At 39.7% G+C, this 19,706-nt stretch overlaps 1 non-coding gene across 1 annotated transcript; it reads left to right on the top strand.

The window, feature by feature from the left end:
- The first annotated feature begins 9,009 nt into the window (after positions 1-9,009).
- Positions 9,010-9,138, top strand: LOC136332853 (small nucleolar RNA SNORA5). Its single transcript, XR_010730981.1, has one exon. It is a non-coding gene; the product is annotated as a small nucleolar RNA SNORA5 (small nucleolar RNA).
- The last annotated feature ends 10,568 nt before the right edge of the window (positions 9,139-19,706 follow it).

The raw sequence follows: 19,706 nt of genomic DNA, 5'->3' as shown, positions 1-19,706 counted from the left end.
GACCAGGTGGGCTCTCACACAAACCTGCCCTATTGGTGCTTGATCAATTCAGGGCATACATAACAATAAACACAAAGAAGATTGCTGCAGAGCAAAAAACAAAACTTGCTGTCATACCTGGAGGCTTGACATCCCAGCTCCAATTACTTGATGTCAGCATTAACAAACCCTTCAAAGCTGCCATGAAAGACGAGTGGAACCAATGGATGAAGTCTTCTAGGGACAATTTGACACCAGCAGGAAGAGTGAAGAAACCAACTATAGGAGAAGTTTGTACCTGGATGAAAAGACCCTGTGATAATATCAAGATTGAGATCGTTGTCAAGTCATTTAAGAAGTGTGGCATTTCAAATGCCATAGATGGAACTGAGGATGAGGCAATATGTGAAGACAGTGATTCATCATCAGACACAGATGAAGACAAGCTAATGGTTGGGAGTTTTGATGTGATGAGGAATTGTATGAATTTTGTGATGAATAAAACTTGAGTTTAATTTAATAACTTTATGTAATACATTTTTTTTCAAATTTCTGGCCCCAAAATTAAGGGGCATTTTATACATGGGGAAATATGGTAATAGTAGAAACGTTTAATTAAATGTAAAAGTCTAACAGGAGAGCTCCTAGTAGGGAACCCAACCTTTTAAGAAAAACCAGAGTAAGTTTCTGTGAAGAAATGAACAAGGCTGAAAGGAAGATGGAAGGATTAGAAGAGCTTTCAAGGCAAAGGAAACAGCTCTTACAAAGACCTATCGCAGAAGGGAGGTTGACTTATCCAAAGAACATTTTTGATAAGACTGTGCTTGCAGTTCAACGAAACTGTTGCCAAGCAGAAGCAGGTGCCACCTCTTTAAAAGCCCTGAGAGTCAGGTCATAGAAAGCTTCAGGATGATAAAGATCCGGCTAGCTCCAATGAGAAGAATGGCTCTAAGAGCATTTGGGGGGTCCTACTCCAGTCCAGGAGATGGTAGCCTAGTCCAGAGTAGTAAGAGTGGATGAAAAAATGAGAGAGCCAAAAAAGTCTTTAAGCCTGGCCAGTTGGCTCAGTGGTAGAGCGTCAGCCTGGTGTGCAGGAGTCCCAGGTTCGATTCCTGGCCAGGGCACACAGGAGAAGCGCCCATCTGCTTCTCCACCCCTCCCCCTCTCCTTTCTCTCTTTCTCTCTCTCTCTCTGTCTCTCTCTCTCTCTCTCTCTCTTCCCCTCCCTCAGTGGACGCTCCATTGGAGCAAAGTTTGCCCGGGTGCTGAGGATGGCTCTGTGGCCTCTGCCTCAGGCACTAGAATGGCTCTGATTGCGGCAGAGTGACACCCCAAGATGGGCAGAGCATCACCCCCTGGTGGTCATGCCGGGTGGATCCCGGTCGGGCGCATGCGGGAGTCTGTCTGACTGTCTCCCCATTTCCAACTTCGGAAAAATACAAAAAAAAAAAAAAGATTACAACCTACAGAACATGATGAGGATTATATTTGGGAAATAGAAGAAGGTACAACTTCAAGGATGACTTTTGGATAGCTCGACTTGTACAACTGAACACTTATTAACACCATTTTTTTAAATCTAAGAATCACAAGAGTGGACCAAGTTTAGGATTCAAATATAAGTAAGGTCTGGTTTAAATATTTACCCAGAGCAATTTGGAAAATTGCTTATATACTTATATATTTTATTTATTTATTTATTTATTTATTTATTTATTTATTTATTTATTTTGTATTTTTCTGAAGCCGGAAACGGGGAGAGACAGTCAGACAGACTCCCACATGCGCCTGACCGGGATCCACCCAGCATGCCCACCAGGGGCGACGCTCTGCCCACCAGGGGGCGATGCTCTGCCTCTCCGGGGCGTCGCTCTGCCGTGACCAGAGCCACTCCAGCGCCTGGGGCAGAGGCCAAGGAGCCATCCCCAGCGCCCGGGCCATCTTTGCTCCAATGGAGCCTCGGCTGCGGGAGGGGAAGAGAGATACAGAGAGGAAGGGGGGGTGGAGAAGCAAATGGGTGCTTCTCCTATGTGCCCTGGCTGAGAATCGAACCCAGGTCCCCCACACGCCAGGCCGACGCTCTACCGCTGAGCTAACCGGCCAGGGCCGCTTATATACTTATATATTGCTCCATATACTTACTATATATACTTTAGTGACACAAAACAAAATGAGTGGAAAATATAGTTAATCAGGATCAGAACATAGCTCCAGATAGATTTTACAATGTGCTTTATGCTATTATAATTTCATTGCTGCAGGCAAACCTGTTTGCTACAACAATCAGCACAAGTTTTTTTTTTTGTTTTTTTTTTTTTGTTTTTAATTTTATAATTTTATTTTTTTAATGGGGTGACATCAATAAATCAGGATACATATATTCAAAGATAACAAGTCCAGGTTATCTTGTCGTTCAATTATGTTGCATACCCACCACCCAAAGTCAGATTGTCCTCTGTCACCTTCTATCTTGTTTTCTTTGTGCCCCTCCCACCCCCTATCCCTCTCCCATTCCCCCCTCCCCCCCGTAACCACCACACTCTTATCAATGTCTCTTAGTTTCACTATTATGTCCCACCTACGTATGGAATAATACAGTTCCTGTTTTTTTCTGATTTACTTATTTCGCTTCGTATCATGTTATCAAGATCCCACCATTTTGCTGTAAATGTTCCGATGTCATCATTTCTTATGGCTGAGTAGTATTCCATAGTGTATATGTGCCACATCTTCTTTATCCAGTCATCTATTGATGGGCTTTTTGGTTGTTTCCATGTCCTGGCCACTGCAGCACAAGTTTTTGATGGAAACATTTTATAACTAACGTCAAAGTGTTTTCTTTGAGCAAGATAAAATTCAATATAAGGAAATTAGATATATAATAAAATACAGATAGGGGCCTGACCAGGCAGTGACGCAGTAGATTGAGTGTCAGCCTGAGATGCAGAAGACCCATGTTCGAAACCCTAAGGTCACTCATTTGAGTGCAGGCTCATCCAGCTTGAGCACAGGCTCATCCAGCTTCAGCAAAGGGTCACTGGCTTGAGCGTGGGATCATAGACATGACCCCATGGTCGCTGGCTTGAGCCTAAAGGTCGCTATATTGAAGCCCGAGGTTGCTGACTTGAGCCCAAGGTCGCTGGCTTGAGCAAGGGGTCACTGGCTCAGCTGGAGCCTCCGGTCAAGGCACATATGAGAAAGCAATCAATAAAAAACTAAGGTGCTACAACTAGGGGTTGATGCACCTCATCTTTCTCCCTTCCTGTCTGTCTGTCTGTCTCTCTCTCTCTCTCTCTCTCTCTCCAAAAGAAAAACATACAAATAGGGGAATAAAGCAAAAGAGCTTTCTGTCCAGTCTATTTGTATCATTTTCTAGTACTAATTTTAATATTAAACCACTTTAAATTCTGTTTGGCCTCAAATATTTTTCTTCCCTCCTTCCAGTGAACCATTTAATAATAGTTTGTTGTTCAGCTGTAATCAATTTCCACCTCATGATCTTCTCATTAGCTTCAGAACTAATTCATAATGACATTGCTTTGATACAAGAGTAGAGCAACTGCCCTTCAAAGTCTACTTTTTGGAAATCCTGTGTTGTCATTAAAATGCCATAATGACTAGACAGAAAGTCAATTGCATGCTTTAGTGATGTAATACTCAGTATCTCAGTAGTATTGTAATCTTTATCAATCAAGAAGTCATGCTCTGACCAGTTTGCTCAATGGATATAGCATTGGCCAGTGTGTGGACATCCGGGTTTGATGAGAAGCGACTGTCTGCTTCTCTGCCCCTTCCTCTCCTCCTTTTCTCCCTCTTCCTCTCTCACAGCCAGTGGCTCGATTGATTTGAGTGTCGACCCCGGGCACTGAGAATAGCTTGGTTGATGTGAGTGAGCATCGGCTCCAGACAGGGGTTGCTGGGCATATCCTGGTTGGGGCACATGTGGGAGTCTGTCTCTCTATCTCCCCTCCTTTAAAAAGAAAAAATCACTACTTCTACTGGTATAAAGTTAATTGATAGAGTTCAGTGCTCCATGAGCTAAGAATTTCCCACAAGTGCAATTGATTTCATTCTATTGACATTTATTCAACTGTGTATTGCTGTAATTCATTAAACATTTTGTGATATTCTCTGAAGTCCCAAGGACATTTAATAAATATTTTGATTATTAAGTGTTTAGCAAAGTGTTGGACATCCTGAAAGGCCTCTCTTCAGAAGGTATTGGAGTGGTGTATAGGAGACAGAGCTGTGTGTTCTACAGAAAATTGCTAGAAAGGTACTGTGGTTGGCAGAATAATGGCTCCCCAATTACATAAATGCCTTAATCCCTAGGACCTGTGAACATGTTACAAAAGGGACTTCGCAAATAAGATCAAGGATTTTTTTTTTGAGAGAGAGACAGAGACAGACAGACAGGAAGGAGAGAGATGAGAAACATCAATTCTCATATGAGCCAGTGACCCCTTTCTCAAGCCAGCAACCATGTGTTCATGTCTATAATAGCATGGTCATGTCTATGATAGCACGCTCAAGCCAGCGACCGTGCGCTCAAGCCAGTTATCTCAAGGTTTCAAAACTGGGTCCTCTGTGTCGCAGGCTCTATCCACTGCAGCATCACCTAGTCAAGCAAGATTTAGGATCTTGAAGTGATTAATTATATTGAATTATCCAGGTAAGCCCTATGTAATCACAGGGGGTTTTATAAAAGAAGAACAAGAGGGTCAGTGAAAATAAGAAGATATGACAGGAGCAGTGGTCAGAGTGATAAAAGGCCACCAGCCAAAGAATATGAATAGCTTCTAGAAGCTGGCAAAGGTAATAAAATTTATTCTCTCCTAGAACCTCCAAATGAAACTCAGCTCTACCAATACAATTTGGACTTCCAACCTCCAGGACTGTAAGGTAACAAAGGTATTTTGTTTGAAGCCACTGAGTTTGTGGTGATTTCTTACAGCAGCAATAGAAAATGCCTACAGGTACTTTTAAACCGCTAGCAGTGGCTACCCCCTGGAGACCTGAGGATGAGACTGGAGTCTTAAGATCTTTTATTCTCCACTTTTCGTTATATTTTCAATTTTCTGTTTTATCATGAATTTATATATCATCTTAATTAAAAATAATCATTAAAATGAAAACAAGATAATATAAGGAAAAAGACAGTGTAGAAAATTGTGTGTAGATTAATTTCTCAACCATGTAAAAAATAAAAATAAGAAGGACACCAACTAAAGTATCAGGATTTAAAAATAAAACAGAACACTTCTTTGGTTTCATACCAAAATGTATTATGACGAAAATAAATATGGGAACATGATAATCCCAGTTTACACTGTTAAAGCACAAAATAATACAATATCTTGTGAACAGGAAGAATAATCTGTATAGTATAAAATGAAAGGTATAGCTCTCCTCGGTCCTCATCTACAGTCCTTTTTCCCAAAAATTTCCATCTTCGTTGGTTTACTGGGATGCATCCGTCCAGGAAAAATTATTTCACTGGCACAGAGTGTCACTTTTTGAAAAGTTCACCCATACACACTTTACACCAGGGGTCCCCAAACTACGGCCCGCGGGCTGCATGTGGCCCCCTGAGGCCATTTATCCGGCCCCCGCTGCACTTCTGGAAGGGGCACCTCTTTCATTGGTGGTCAGTGAGAGGAGCATAGTTCCCATTGAAATACTGGTCAGTTTGTTGATTTAAATTTACTTGTTCTTTATTTTAAATATTGTATTTGTTCCCGTTTTGTTTTTTTACTTTAAAATAAGATATGTGCAGTGTGCATAGGGATTTGTTCATAGTTTTTTTTTATAGTCCAGCCCTCCAACGGTCTGAGGGACAGTGAACTGGCCCCCTGTGTAAAAAGTTTGGGGACCCCTGCTTTTCACAGCTTACCCTCATTTCACTGTACTGCTATTCCATCACCTTCCAGCACCTCCTGGTGGACATTAAGATCATTTCAAGTGTTTTCTTTTTTCAGTGTTGTCAGTTTTCAGTCCTGAGTATTGAGATCCTGAACATTCTATTTTCATTTATCAATTCATCTATCAAAAGTTATTTATTGAGAGTCTACTCTGTGCTAAGGAACATGTGAGGAACTAAGAATACAGTTGGGAATAAGACTCACACAATCCTTGCCTTCATGGAACTTAGACATAGTAAAGAAGGCAGATATTAAATAGATAATTACACACATTTTTAATTAATTGTGATAAATTCAACAAAGGAGAAGTACAAGTGATATTACATATTAGGGAAGGCTAACTAGTCAGAGAATACTCTCCTAAGAAACTGCAGCTAAGAACTACAGGACAGATAGGAATTTACCAGAGATGGGAAATAAATCTTTCTTAATTTTCTAAAAAGAATATAAGTAATTTTTATTAACATAAATAATGGACACTTTTAATGTTTTTTTAAAGAAATGATAACATCCCTCTTTTTTCTATCTGGTAACAGTGCTGGACATGATCTACTCATTATGCTTGATTTAGCCAAATTTAGTTTAATGACCAAATATTCTCTCTCCCTCTCTCTCATACTTCAATCAAATAAAATAGTTAACAGATTGAAGCTACTGGACAAAAAAATAAAATAAAATAATGTTAAATAGCCTTCCTGTCCAAAGCTTGCATTAGGAAACTATTGGATATATTATCATTTTGGTAGTTAATCTATCAATAAAAGCTTGTGAGATTCACTTAATATTGATCTTGAGGAAAATAATACCCAGCTTCTTGGCCAGCTGAAGTTGTATTTTTATCAGGTTAAAATGAAGGAACACACATGAAGGAACGAAAGACCAAATTTATTCTGAAATCAACACAAAATGTATTACTAAAAGAATTTTTCTCAAAGGAATTCACAAATGAAACAACTGGATATTAAAAAATAAGGACTCCAAATTTTTCAACATTAGAATCTTCTGTTACAATTTTATCAACTAAACTGCAAATAAGAGAGACTGTGTTTCAAGATATCCATGAGAATGTTATAAAAAATAGGTTTAGAATCCAGACATTTCTGCTAAACATGAAATAAATAAAATATTTGGATCTGTAGTAAATAATCTCCTTTCAAAATTTATGAACACCTGAAATCTCAAAATGTGTCCTTATTTGAAAATAGGGTCTTTGCAAATGTAATCAAGATAAGGATTGAGATGAGACCATACAATACTGAGTTAGAGTGCACTAAAACCCAAAATTTTATGTTCTTATAAGAAGAGGAAAGCACACAGAGACACACAAAGAAAAGAAACTTCATGCAAGATGCAGCTAAAGCCAAGAAGCATCAAGGATTCCTAAAAGCCACGAAGCATCAAGGATTCCTAAAAGCCACCTAGAAGCTAGGAAGAGACAAGAAGGATTATTCTCTCGAGCCTTCAGAGAGACCATAGACAGCCCTGCTGACACTTTGATTTCAACTTTGTAGCTTCCAGAACGGTGAGAGTAAATTTCTGTCACTTTAAGCTGCCTGGTTTGTAGTAATTTGTTATAATAGCCCTAGGAAATAATATAGAATCTAATATAGCTATTTTCATAACCAACAAATATTTTTTAATATTATGCTATCTGCATTTATTATTTCCCACATTTCTTTAACTTATTATATTGTAGAAATAGAGACCCACAAAAGGAAAGTTTGTTTTGAAGTGATTATAGCAATCAGTACTTATTCATTAAATAAGCACCTGAGTATAGCAATTAGTGAGGATGATTTTGCCCCAAAGCAACAGAAATTCCCACTAAAAGCAATTTTAGCCAAAAGGATATTTAATTATCTGGTAAAATAAGATGTCCACTGAAAAGTGGTTTCAAGGTTGGTTTGCAAATTCAATGATGTCTTCAAAGACTAAAGGTCTTTCTGTTCTATAGAATTAAATGCTCTCTTACCATACAATGAAGCAGTTGTACTCCTTCGTATTTACCCAAATAAGTTGAAGGTCTATGTGTACACAAAAATCTGCACACAGTTGTTTGTGACAGCTTTATTCATAATTGCCAAATTTTAGAAGCAACAAAGATATCTTTCAGTAGATAAATGGATGAACTATAGTGCATCCAGACAATTGAATATTATTCAGCACTAAAAAGAAATAAGCTAACATTCCATGAAAAGTCATAGAAGAATCTTAAATGTATATTGCTAAGTAAGAGTAACCAATTTGTTAAGGCTATATACAATCAATATATGATTCTAACTACACAACATTCTGAAAAAGGCAAAAATAAAGAAACTACAAAAATGATCAATAGGTTTGATTCCCAGTCAGGGCACACAGGAGAAGCGCCCATCTGCTTCTCCACCCCCACCCTTCTCGTTTCTCTCACTCTTTCTTCTCCTTCTGCAGCCATGGCTCAATTGGAGCGAGTTGGCCCTAGGTGCTGAGGATGGCTCTGTGGCCTCCGACTAAGGTGCTAGGAAGAGCTTGGTTACTGAGCTATAGAGCAATGCCCCAGATGGGCAGAGCATTGTGGGTTTGCCAGGTGGATCTTTGTCCAAAGCTTGCATCAAGCAAGGTGGACCCTTGCTTGAGCAAGGGGTCACTTGGTCTGCTGTAGCCCCTCAGTCAAGGCACATAGGAGAAAGCATTAGTGGGCTTGCCAGGAGGATCCTGGTCGGGCACATGTGGGAGTCTGTCTCTCTGCCTCCCTTCTTCTCACTGAATTAAAAAAAAAAAGATTAATAGTTGACAAGGATTAGGAACAGGGAGGGATGAATAAGCAGAGCACAGAGGATTTTTAGTGCAGTGAAAATATTTTGTATGATACCACAATGGTGGATACATGTCATTATACATTTGTCCAAACCCATAGAATGTACAACACCAAGAGTGAAACCTAATGTAAACTATGGATTTTGGAGGATAGTGATGCATTAATGTAAGTACATCAATTGTAACCATTGTGGTGCAAATGCCCATAATGCAGGAGGTTTGGTTGTATGTATGGGTGTGAGGGGCACAGGATATGTGGGCACTCTGTAGTTTCCGCCCAGTTTTTGTGAACCTAAAATTTCTCTAAGAAATAAAGCATATTAAAAATACATCATCACCCCATAGCAGGGGCTGGCCCAGATGGCTGCTACAGCAAGCTCCACCGCTCATGGGCTCTGGGTTCCTGCCCTGGGACCTGGGGATAAATTTAGCTGTGGACATGGAAAAAAAAATACATCATCAATAAGCCTAACCAGGCAGTGGCATAGTGGATGGAGCGTCAGACTGGGACATAAAGACCCAGGTTTGAAGTTCCGAGATCGCTGGCTTGAGCACAGGCTCATCTGGTTTGAGCAAGGCTTACCAGCTTGAGCCCAAGGTCGCTGGCTTGAGCAAGGGGTCACTCGGTCTGCTGTAGCCCCTCAGTCAAGACACATAAGAGAAAGCAATCAGTGAACAATTAAGGTGCCACAACGAACAATTGATGCTTGTCATCTCTCTACCTTCCTATCTGTCTGTCCCTATCTGTACCTCTCTCTGTCTCTCTCTGTCTCTGTTACGCCCAAAAAATACATCAATAAAAAAGACCAACTGTGTATTATTACAACACAAAGAAATACAACTGGCCAAGGTCCAGTTCAGTGAATTAATCTTGTGACATGGTAATTCAAAGAAGGCAAAATGAGTTCATTATTAGTAAGAAAAATAAAGGACATTTTCTATGTTTGATATATAAGTTAATTTTCATTGAGTGTTTTAACTACCACCCAATATATATATATACATTTATATATACAAATATATATATATATCTACACACAAAGATTGTTCTCTCAAGCCTTCAGAGGAACCATAGACAGCTCTGCTGACACTTTATATCAATATAATATATATATATAATATATAATATATATATATATATATATATATATATATATATATATATATATATATAATGTGTGTGTGTGTGTTTTCTGAAGTGAGAAGCAGGGAGGCAGAGAGACAGACTCCTGCATGCGCCCGACCGGGATCCACCCAGCAAGCCGACCAGGGGGCAATGTTCCACCCAGCTGGGCCGTTGCTCTGTTGCAACCAGAGCTATTCCAGAACCTGAGGTGAAGGCCATGGAACCATCCTCAGCACCCGGGCCAACTTTGCTCCAATAGAGTCTTGCCTGCAGGAGGGTGTAAGGCCAGGAGCCGCCATCGTGACCATTCACATGCAGGTTCCCATTGGATTCGGGCAGACGATAAAGAAATGGCGGAGTCAGAGGATGGGGGGCCATCCTATTTATTGGTGTCTCACCAAGACAGGCAAACCACAAAAGAAGACAAGGGAAAAGCAGAAAACCAGCTCTTCCCATGAAGGGCAAGGGATCAGGGGAGCCCCTGCAATTGTGATAGCAGGAACTGTGTGTCTGAGCTCCTGGTCTGTCCCACTTTATAGTGTAGAAAACCAAAATCCCTTAATCCAATATACAAACAAGGAAGTCTCCAATACAAAGTCACTTATCCAAGGCATAATTGGATTTCTCATGAGAGTGCACCACCCAGATCATACAATCAGTCAAGGGTGTGGGGAAAAGCTTAGTCTAAAAAACCAAACCTCAGGCTACAACAACCTGGCCTGCTTATAGCCTGTCCCCCACACCCATTATAAGTCACAAGCGAGCAAACATATATATCATGTTTACAAACTTATTTGACCAACAGAGGGGAAGAGAGAGATAGACAAGAAGGAGATGGGGAGGGGTGGAGAAGCAGATGGGTGCTTCTCCTGTGTGCCCTGGCCAGGAATTGAACCCAGGACATCCACATGCTGGGCCAATGCTCTACCACTGAGCCAGCTGGCCAAGGCCACCACCCAATATTTTTAACCACATAAGCTAACAAATAACAAGATGAATAGATAATAATTGCAAATAAGCAGAGCAATTACATGGACTCATCAGCCAAAGAGAGAGAAGGTGAAAAGTTGAAGGACATGGATAATCTATAAGTGCTTAATCTTTACCTAGACCTTTTGTGTTAGCTATATATCAACATCTGACAGATTCATCAACAAAGGAGAAATTCTTTGCAACATAAAATTTTTCACCAGCTTAAAAATTCTTCCCAGGAATGACCCTGAACTTACCCAAATATCACCATGTTCCTGCAGTGTTATATTAAGCATTTTGTACAGTTTCCATGACTCTATTTAGATGAGCAAATGTTCATCATTTACACTTAAGGAAATTATGGGTTTTAATTTCAGTTTGATAGAGTTAGATCATACATCAGATATGATAGATACGTGAATTCCAAACTGCCCTTTTGCTGTTCTGCTTGGCTGCTTGACCCCACCCTTAATTACCAGTCAATCGCCCCTAGGACAGAGGGGTTCCAGGAAGCTGGTCGATCGCCCTAAGGAAGAGTATTCCAGAAAGCCAAACATACCAGCACACCCTTGCCCGAGGCTATTCCTAACCTTATAAAATTTTGCCTCAGTCTGTATTCGGGGTCCTTCTTCCCAGAGAAGTGCCCTGGCAGGTCTTTCTCCTCTAATAAAGCCTGCACATCTGATGTTCGAGTGCCATCTCATTCTTACAAGAAAGAAATTAAGAACCATAATTTTTTTTGTACTTTTCTGAAGCTGGAAACGGGGAGACAGTCAGACAGACACCCGCACGCGCCCGATCGGGATCCACCCAGCACGCCCACCAGAGGGCAATGCTCTGCCCATCTGGGGCGTCGCTCTGTCGTGACCAGAGCCATTCTAGCACCTGAGGCAGAGGCCACAGAGCCATCCTCAGCGCCCGGGCCATCTTTGCTCCAATGGAGCCTTGGCTGTGGGAGGGGAAGAGAGAGACAGAGAGGAAGGAGAGGGGGAGGGGTGGAGAAGCAGATGGGCACTTCTCCTGTGTGCCCTGGCCAGGAATCGAACCCAGGACCTCCGCACGCCAGGCCGATGCTCTACCACTGAGCCAACCGGCCAGGGCCAAGAACCTTTTTTTTTTTTTTTTTTTACAGAGGCAGAGATAGACAGAGACAGACAGACAGGAATGGAGAGAGATGAGAAGCATCAATCATCAGTTTCTCGTTGCGTGTTGCGACTTCTTAGTTGTTCATTGATTGCTTTCTCACATGTGCCTTGACCGCGGGCCTTCAGCAGACCGAGTAACCCCCTGCTGGAGCCAGCGACCTAGGGTCTAAGCTGGTGAGCTCTTTGCTCAAGCCAGATGAGTCCGCGCTCAAGCTGGCGACTTCGGGGTCTCGAACCTGGGTCCTTCCGCATCCCAGTCCGATGCTCTATCCACTGCGCCACCACCTGGTCAGGCCCATAATATTTTTTAAGGAGGCTGTGAACTACCTCTTCTAGAGAATTTTGAGAATATGGTAAAAACTATCTTCTTAATAGTTTTGGCAATAAGACCTCTTCAATTGCCATCAAAATTATATGATTCTATATGTACACCTTACTCTTTCTATTTGTGCATTTAACTTAAGGAACAGATATAAAAACATGAAGCCTCTTCCAAAGTCCCCAAGACCAACACTGATCAGTCTTGACTAGAAATTCTTTTCTCAACTTCCTATTGTTGAATTTCTTAGTTTGAACTTAACAGTTTCACACATAATCAGGATGAATTACTATTTATGGAGGCTAAAACTGAACATAGAACTTCTAGAACCTACCTTTTTGACTCTTGAGTCAAAAGCATCGTGGTTAAAGATACAGCCAATGGAGTCAAAACTACTTGGGTTTTTGTCTCAGCTAGACATAACTATGTCTCCTTGGGCAAGTTATATAATTCTACCATATATAAAAAAATGGTTTTCTCATATATAAAATGGACACAATAATAATGCTTACTTCTTGAGATATTGCATATATATGCATGCTAAAACACTTAGCTCAGTGTCTGATATATAACAAGTACTCAATGTTAATTATTAATATTTCCTTTCTCCCATCCCCTATGGCCAGCCTGGTTCCCTGCCTCCAGCAAGTTTGTAGTATGTTCTCTCTAGTGGCATATTATGGCAGAAAAATAAATAAACTAAAATTTTCACATAAAATAGATCTTTCATAGAATTTCTAATTTTACCTGCTAGTTCTGATTAAAAATTCCAACCTTTCCATGTGTAGTTTCAAAAGCTTCCTTCCCAATAAGAGACAATTTTTTTAATAGAGAAGAACCCATCATTGAAAGGTATGTAGGGTCATTATGTCAGTAAATTTTTTTTAATTTATTTTTTAATCTTTTTTTTAAATTTATTCTTTTTTTTAGAGAGAGAGGAGAGGGAGAGATAGAGAGCGAGAAGGGGGGAGAAGCTGGAAGCATCAACTCCCATATGTGCCTTGACCAGGCAAGCCCAGGGTTTCGAACCGGCAACCTCAGCATTTCCAGGTGGACGCTTTATCCACTGCGCCACCACAGGTCAGGCAGTCAGTAAATTTCTATAGCTAGATCCTGTTGCTTCAAGAAAATACCAAACAAAAATTAATTTTGAAGGACATCACTAGGTATAGACATATCAGAAAATTTAATCATAATTAAATACATTTTTACTCCTTTTATTTTGTGTCAGTACCCCACAACACAAATATAAATGCGTTGTTTACATTTTATTTCTTTGACAGTTAGAGCTTTTTATTATTTGAAGGCTAACTTGATTTTCAGATAAGTAAAACAAATATTAATGTCCCATGTGGCTCTCTCATTTTCTCATTTCTTCTTTAAAGGGAATTTATAATTATTATTTTAAACAAAAAGTTATTGAGGTAATTTTAAGCCAGGCTCAAGGATTAAAAGGAGTTTTAAATATTAAGTAGAGAAAGTTGTCTTGAATGGATTTTGGACACATTAGTGAAGACATACTTTGAGCAAGAGAAAGCACTTTCTGACTACCAGCCATGTCACAGGTATCAGTGAGCCTCACCGATAAAATAATTGAATAGCACAATTCTTACTAGCAAAGGGCTCATTCTGCAGGAAGGGAGGCAGACAGCAGTCACTTGAATAAATAATAATGCAAAAGAGATCCAGAGCTACAATGCAGGTATGTCTAAAATCTTAGTGGAGTACATAAAACTTGTTAATTCTCATTAACTTCTCTAACCCCAGTTTCTCCATTTGCATAATGAAGACTAACATCAGTCCTATCTCATAGGGTTATTAGAAAGAATAAATGAGATAATAAATGTGAAGTGTGTGCACTGTGGCTGGCATATGGAAAGTACTCACTAAGTTTAATGGCTTTAATTATTTTTAGTAATGTTATAATTATTATTAAGTAGAGCCAGGGAAGATTTCACAGAGCAGACACACATAAGAATTGGGTGTTCAGAGCTGGTGAAAAAGAGGAATTTGCCTCTTTGGAAAGGGCATGGGGCATTCCAGACAGAAGTAAAGATGTGAGCCAAGATACCAAATCAAGGAAAGCCAAATCAAGGAAGCTGTTAACTTCTGAGGAAGAATGAATAACCCAAGTAACTGGAACAGAGGAGCATGGGTCCAAGTATGGGAAATGGCGCTAGACCGGAAAGAGCATTGTATTAAATGCTGAGTGCTGACCTTCATACTATGAACAGCACACAGCCATTAAAAGTTTACATAGCAAAACACTATGATCACATTTATGTTTTATGAAGACAGCAGTAAAGATACTAGAGATAGTTAGGAGGAGACCATATAGTTTATACGAGAAAAGTAATAATACCTAACACATAATGCTTTTTATATGCATATTCTAATTGTTTGCCTAATTTATGTGAATTAATTCTTATAAAAGCCCTGTAAAACAGATGCTATCAGTATCTCCATTTTACCAATTATAAACTTAGGTATATGACTGTTAAATAATTTGCAAAACGTTCCATAGCTAGTGTTGAGGCTAGTATTCAAACCTAAAAAGTCTTACTCCTGAATCTGCATATTTAACCACTATCCTTCACTGCTTCTCAAGAAATAGAGTCAAGCTAGAGAAAAAGCAGTAAGAATAGAGAGGCAAGTTTTATTCAAGAGGCATTCTTTAGGTAGAATCAACAGAATTTGATGACCAATTTTGAATTCAATGAAGATGTATTAGGTTTCTACTACACAGAAATCAGCAGCAGCCACAACAGTGAAAAAACAAGACAGGGCACCTGTCTTTATGAAACTGTTTGCCAGTGGAAGAGCAAACCGTATGTGGTTCATAGTAAGAATAAAGACAGAAAGAAACAGAATGATCGTTAATAGAAAATAATGGAAGGGCAGCTACTTTCAGTTAGGTCAGCTGTGACTCTGAAAAAGTGGCCTTTAAACTAAGATATGAAGAATCCTAATGAGCCACCCATAAGTTAAAAAAAATCTGAATTGTTAGAATTTCCCAAACAGAGAACAGTGAGAGGCAAAAGTTGGAGAATTACAAAGGGACCAGTTTGTGAAGGTCATGTAAGACCATGATAAAAATTTTGATATAAACCCTAGTGCAGTGAGATGATCTGACAGGTTTCAAGGAGAGAACTGGTATTGAGGGAAGGAGCAGTTGAGGATTCTTTCAGAATGGGTAACTGAAAGCATACACAGAGGGAGGAGCAAACTAGGGCTGTGCGGCTAATAGTGAGTTTGGCTGAAGACATTTAGAGTTTGGATTAGCTACAGAATTTTCAAGCTTGAAACATTGGTCCAAATTGACTTAACTAGTAGAAGAGTCAAAGGTAGGCATCAATATGTGTGAGTGATAGCTGGTCCTTGGAGTCAATGGTCTCATGGAACACCTGCAAATATTAGGCAAAGAAAGGTGGAAAACAGTCTGAAAAGAGGCAGTCATTGAGGAGGCAAAAAGACCAATAGAGAGGGAGTAAGAGGGGGGAGGGTAGGATATTCAGGAGGATGTGTGCAATAAATTTCAAAAAGCAAGAAGCCTAAGAAGAAATATTAAATTTGAGAATTTAGAGATTATTATGACCTTTGTTAAAGAAGTTAAAAATCATATCTCATTTTCCACAGGAACTCATCCATAGCTTGGCTAATTCAATTGCTGTTAAAACTAGTAAAATTACTTACATTCAACTATCATATGTAGATATCTTTATATTTTATGTTTCTGTTTATATGATTGTAATGGTTCATTGTTTCACTTCCTGTTATTGTTTTGTGTTTCTAGTAGGAGAGATACAGTAAGCTGGAAGAAAAGTTTCAAGAAGGAAATTAAGATAAAATTTGAAACAAGAGTATTTTTCTGTAGGTGGAATTAGGGCAGGGATTTCAGATATCTGAAAAGATACAAACAAAACTACAGACATCCAAAAGCAAAAAGTGCTGGAGAGATGGTAATTAGATCAATTTAGTAGGGCTGACTAAGCATTCTTTAATGGTAGTCATTAGTAATAAAGTTAGAAAGCTGGTTGGTGACAGAATGTGAAGGAACTTAAATGCAAGATTCAATATGTTTGAATCTTCTCCCGTAGGTAATAAAGAATTCTTTTTTTTTTTTTTTAATAAATTTTTATTAATGGTAATGGGATGACATTAATAAATCAGGGTACACACATTCAAAGAAAACATGTCCAGGTTATTTTGTCACCAAATTATGTTGCAAACCCCTCGCCCAAAGTCAGATTGTCCTCCGTCACCCTCCATCTAGTTCTCTGTGCCCCTCCCCCTCCCCCTAACTCTCTCCCTCCCTCCCTCCCATGTCCTCCCTCCCCCCCCCACCCTTGGTAACCACCACACTCTTGTCCATGTCTCTTAGTCTCATTTTTATGTTCCACCAATGTATGGAATCATGTAGTTCTTGTTTTTTTCTGATTTACTTATTTCACTCCTTATAATGTTATCAAGATCCCACCATTTTGCTGTAAATGATCTGATGTCATCATTTCTTATGGCTGAGTAGTATTCCATAGTGTATATGTGCCACATCTTCTTTATCCAGTCTTCTATTGAAGGGCTTTTGGTTGTTTCCATGTCTTGGCCACTGTGAACAGTGCTGCAATGAACATGGGGCTACATGTGTCTTCACGTATCAATGTTTCTGAGGTTTTGGGGTATATACCCAGTAGAGGGATTGCTGGGTCATAAGGTAGTTCTATTTGCAGTTTTTTGAGGAACTACCATACTTTCCTCCATAATGGTTGTACTACTTTACAGTCCCACCAACAGTGAATGAGGGTTCCTTTTTCTCCACAGCCTCTCCAACATTTGCTAGGTAATAAAGAATTCTTGAGAACAGAAAAGAAAGAAAGAGAGAAAGAGAGAGAGAAAGAGAAAGAGAGGAAGGAAGGAAGGAAGGAAGGAAGGAAGGAAGGAAGGAAGGAAGGAAGGAAGGAAGGAAGGAAGGAAAGGAGACAAGACTACTGTTAATCTGCAGATGGTGTTTAGCACACAACTGGCATCTTGGAAGCTCTTTCCCAGTTAGGTAGGGGTCAGGTGAGGACTAGGCTTTATCAAATAGAAGTCTCATCAATGTTGGCACACAAAATTGAAAAACAACACCCTGAATGACACTCAGAAACAGAGCCAAGCTAGAGACATCTAATCTATTCACTCATCTAAGAAGCAAGACAGAAGGTGAGAACCAAGGTATAGAATCAAAACAGGGTAAGAGTAACCAAGAGATCTGAAAGGGGTGGTCATAGCAGGAGGAGCCAAGGCTAAGTCAGAGTGAAGGCACTGAGATAATAATCTGCCACAGACCAGTGGTGAGAGTCAGAATGGGATGGGGTTACAAATATAAAAGATATTTTCAAGTAAGAATACAAGAGATTTATTGACTGTTAATGCCAAGAAAAGCCTTAAATATAGTGATCACTAGAATAGGAATGTCATTAACAGAAATAGGGAGAAAAACCAAGACTAAGTTTGAAAGGTGACAGGAGAATCCAGAATTTGTTTGTAGACATGATATTTTGAGGTGAGGCATTTCCAATTAGAAATGTGAAGTTAAAGGTCAGGATTGGAGGTAGGTGGCACTATTTATATAGATATACCAGATTAAGGTGTTGAAATGCATGGAACCTGAAAAAAATACAGAGGCTAAGGAAAGAAAATAATTTAGAGCTGAAACCTGAACCTCTCTGTCTGAGATAAAAGTAAGAAGAGAGAAAAAAAGGAACTAGTTGAAGGTATCAGAAGAAAATTAAAGTAGAACTAATGTCACGCAGCTTAGAGAATAATATACAAATGCAGATGGTCACCAGGTCAGAGTGGATGCTGCGGGATAATAGCTTCAGGTGCTCGCCAGTGTGTCCTCTACTCCTCTCTGAATCCTCCTCCCTGCCCGTTTCCCAGCACTGCCTCACATCAGGGGCGCCTGCTACTTGGTCAAGGCATCCATTGCCTCCAGAGGATAGTAGGGATGGAAACCAAAATAGTCAACACTTAGAGTTTTGAATTCCAAAGTAGCTTCTTAAAGCTAGTAATTTTTTGAGATTGAAAGGCTGAGGTCTAGGGGAATTAAGGCCTAATGTAAAAGGGCCAGAGTAACATCCACCTAACTATCCTCCAAGGAGAAGAGTTTCAAAAGTGAAAAGAAAAGCTTAGATTCTGGCAGGTGCTTACAAGAGGCCTTATCCTGACCCTTTCCAGGCGCTGGCCCTGGGGAAGGGTAGTGGATTGTAACAGGCCCACTATATAAACATTTATAGGCCTATAGTGGGGACTTGCCTCTGTGTCACATCTGGAGTTCTGAAAGTGAAGCTTGAAGAATTCCAGAGAAGCATCTTAGGCCACAGTGGTTGAAGACAGTGGGGCAGGGAAGCCCAGTGACAGCTCTGCGTTGCTCAGTGTTAGAGAAGTGAGGGCCAATGGCCAAACCTTCTCCTTGCTTCAGAGAATAAGATACATAAAGCAGCTAGCCAGAGGCCCAATGGTTCTGACAGTCCTTCAGAAAGATCACAACCTCAGATATCAGTGGGGACTGTGTAAATAGGAAGTCGGACGCACACCTAGTATATGTCATCCTGAGCAATTACCAGCCCCCTCAGAGAATTCCAGAGCAGGAGTCTCTGCTTAGTCAATACTATGATGCCATGTTTGACCCCCAACTCCTGCTCCCTTAAATAAGATGCCAAATAACAGAAAGGGAGAGGGACAGCGGAACTGGCCTACATTTAAAGCTAAATGACTGAGGAATTACTGTGTCTGCCGGCAATTACAGATAATGCTTTCTTCTATCAGTTAAAAACAAGAGCTAAAAATAGAAATTAAATTTATTTATAGGAAAATAAAATGAATTGTCACCTTTTGCACACATTAGCTTGTCTCTGTGAAATTTGCACCCGCTGCAAATACAAGCCTGGCAACTATTTTGTCCCTTGACTAATTACCATATTTTACTTTTGGTGCAGACTTAATAGGCCACAAAACTGTTGAGAATTAAGTATAAAAGTATACCTAAGCAATATGTAATAGTGTCACAAAGGGTATATATGAGGTTATGGATGTCAGAGAAAAATACGTTTTTTATTCCATTGTATATAACTAAGTGATACAGTCCCTCAATTTTCATGACTGCTCTTCTAATGATATCTAGATAAAATGTCAAATACAATATGTACAGTTTAAGAATGTCAAATACCGTTCCATTTCTATTCTAAGAATGCAGAAATGGAATGTTCCAGAAACGACTCAATTAAATGCTTTTGAAATTTCTTGAACACAAGATCGATTTTTACCCTAAAATGATGTATCAGAGAAGAAAGTGCTTCTAAAAACCATTACATTATTCCAGCTGATGGTTGTGAGTATAGTGATGATACATTTTGATACCAAAAAAAAGCTTTTTATAGAAAATCTAACTAAATTAAGAAAAGAAAAAAG

The sequence above is a fragment of the Saccopteryx bilineata genome, chromosome 3 (assembly GCF_036850765.1).
Source record: "Saccopteryx bilineata isolate mSacBil1 chromosome 3, mSacBil1_pri_phased_curated, whole genome shotgun sequence".
NCBI classification, from domain to species: domain Eukaryota; kingdom Metazoa; phylum Chordata; class Mammalia; order Chiroptera; family Emballonuridae; genus Saccopteryx; species Saccopteryx bilineata.
This window is presented reverse-complemented; position numbering and strand designations above follow the sequence as displayed.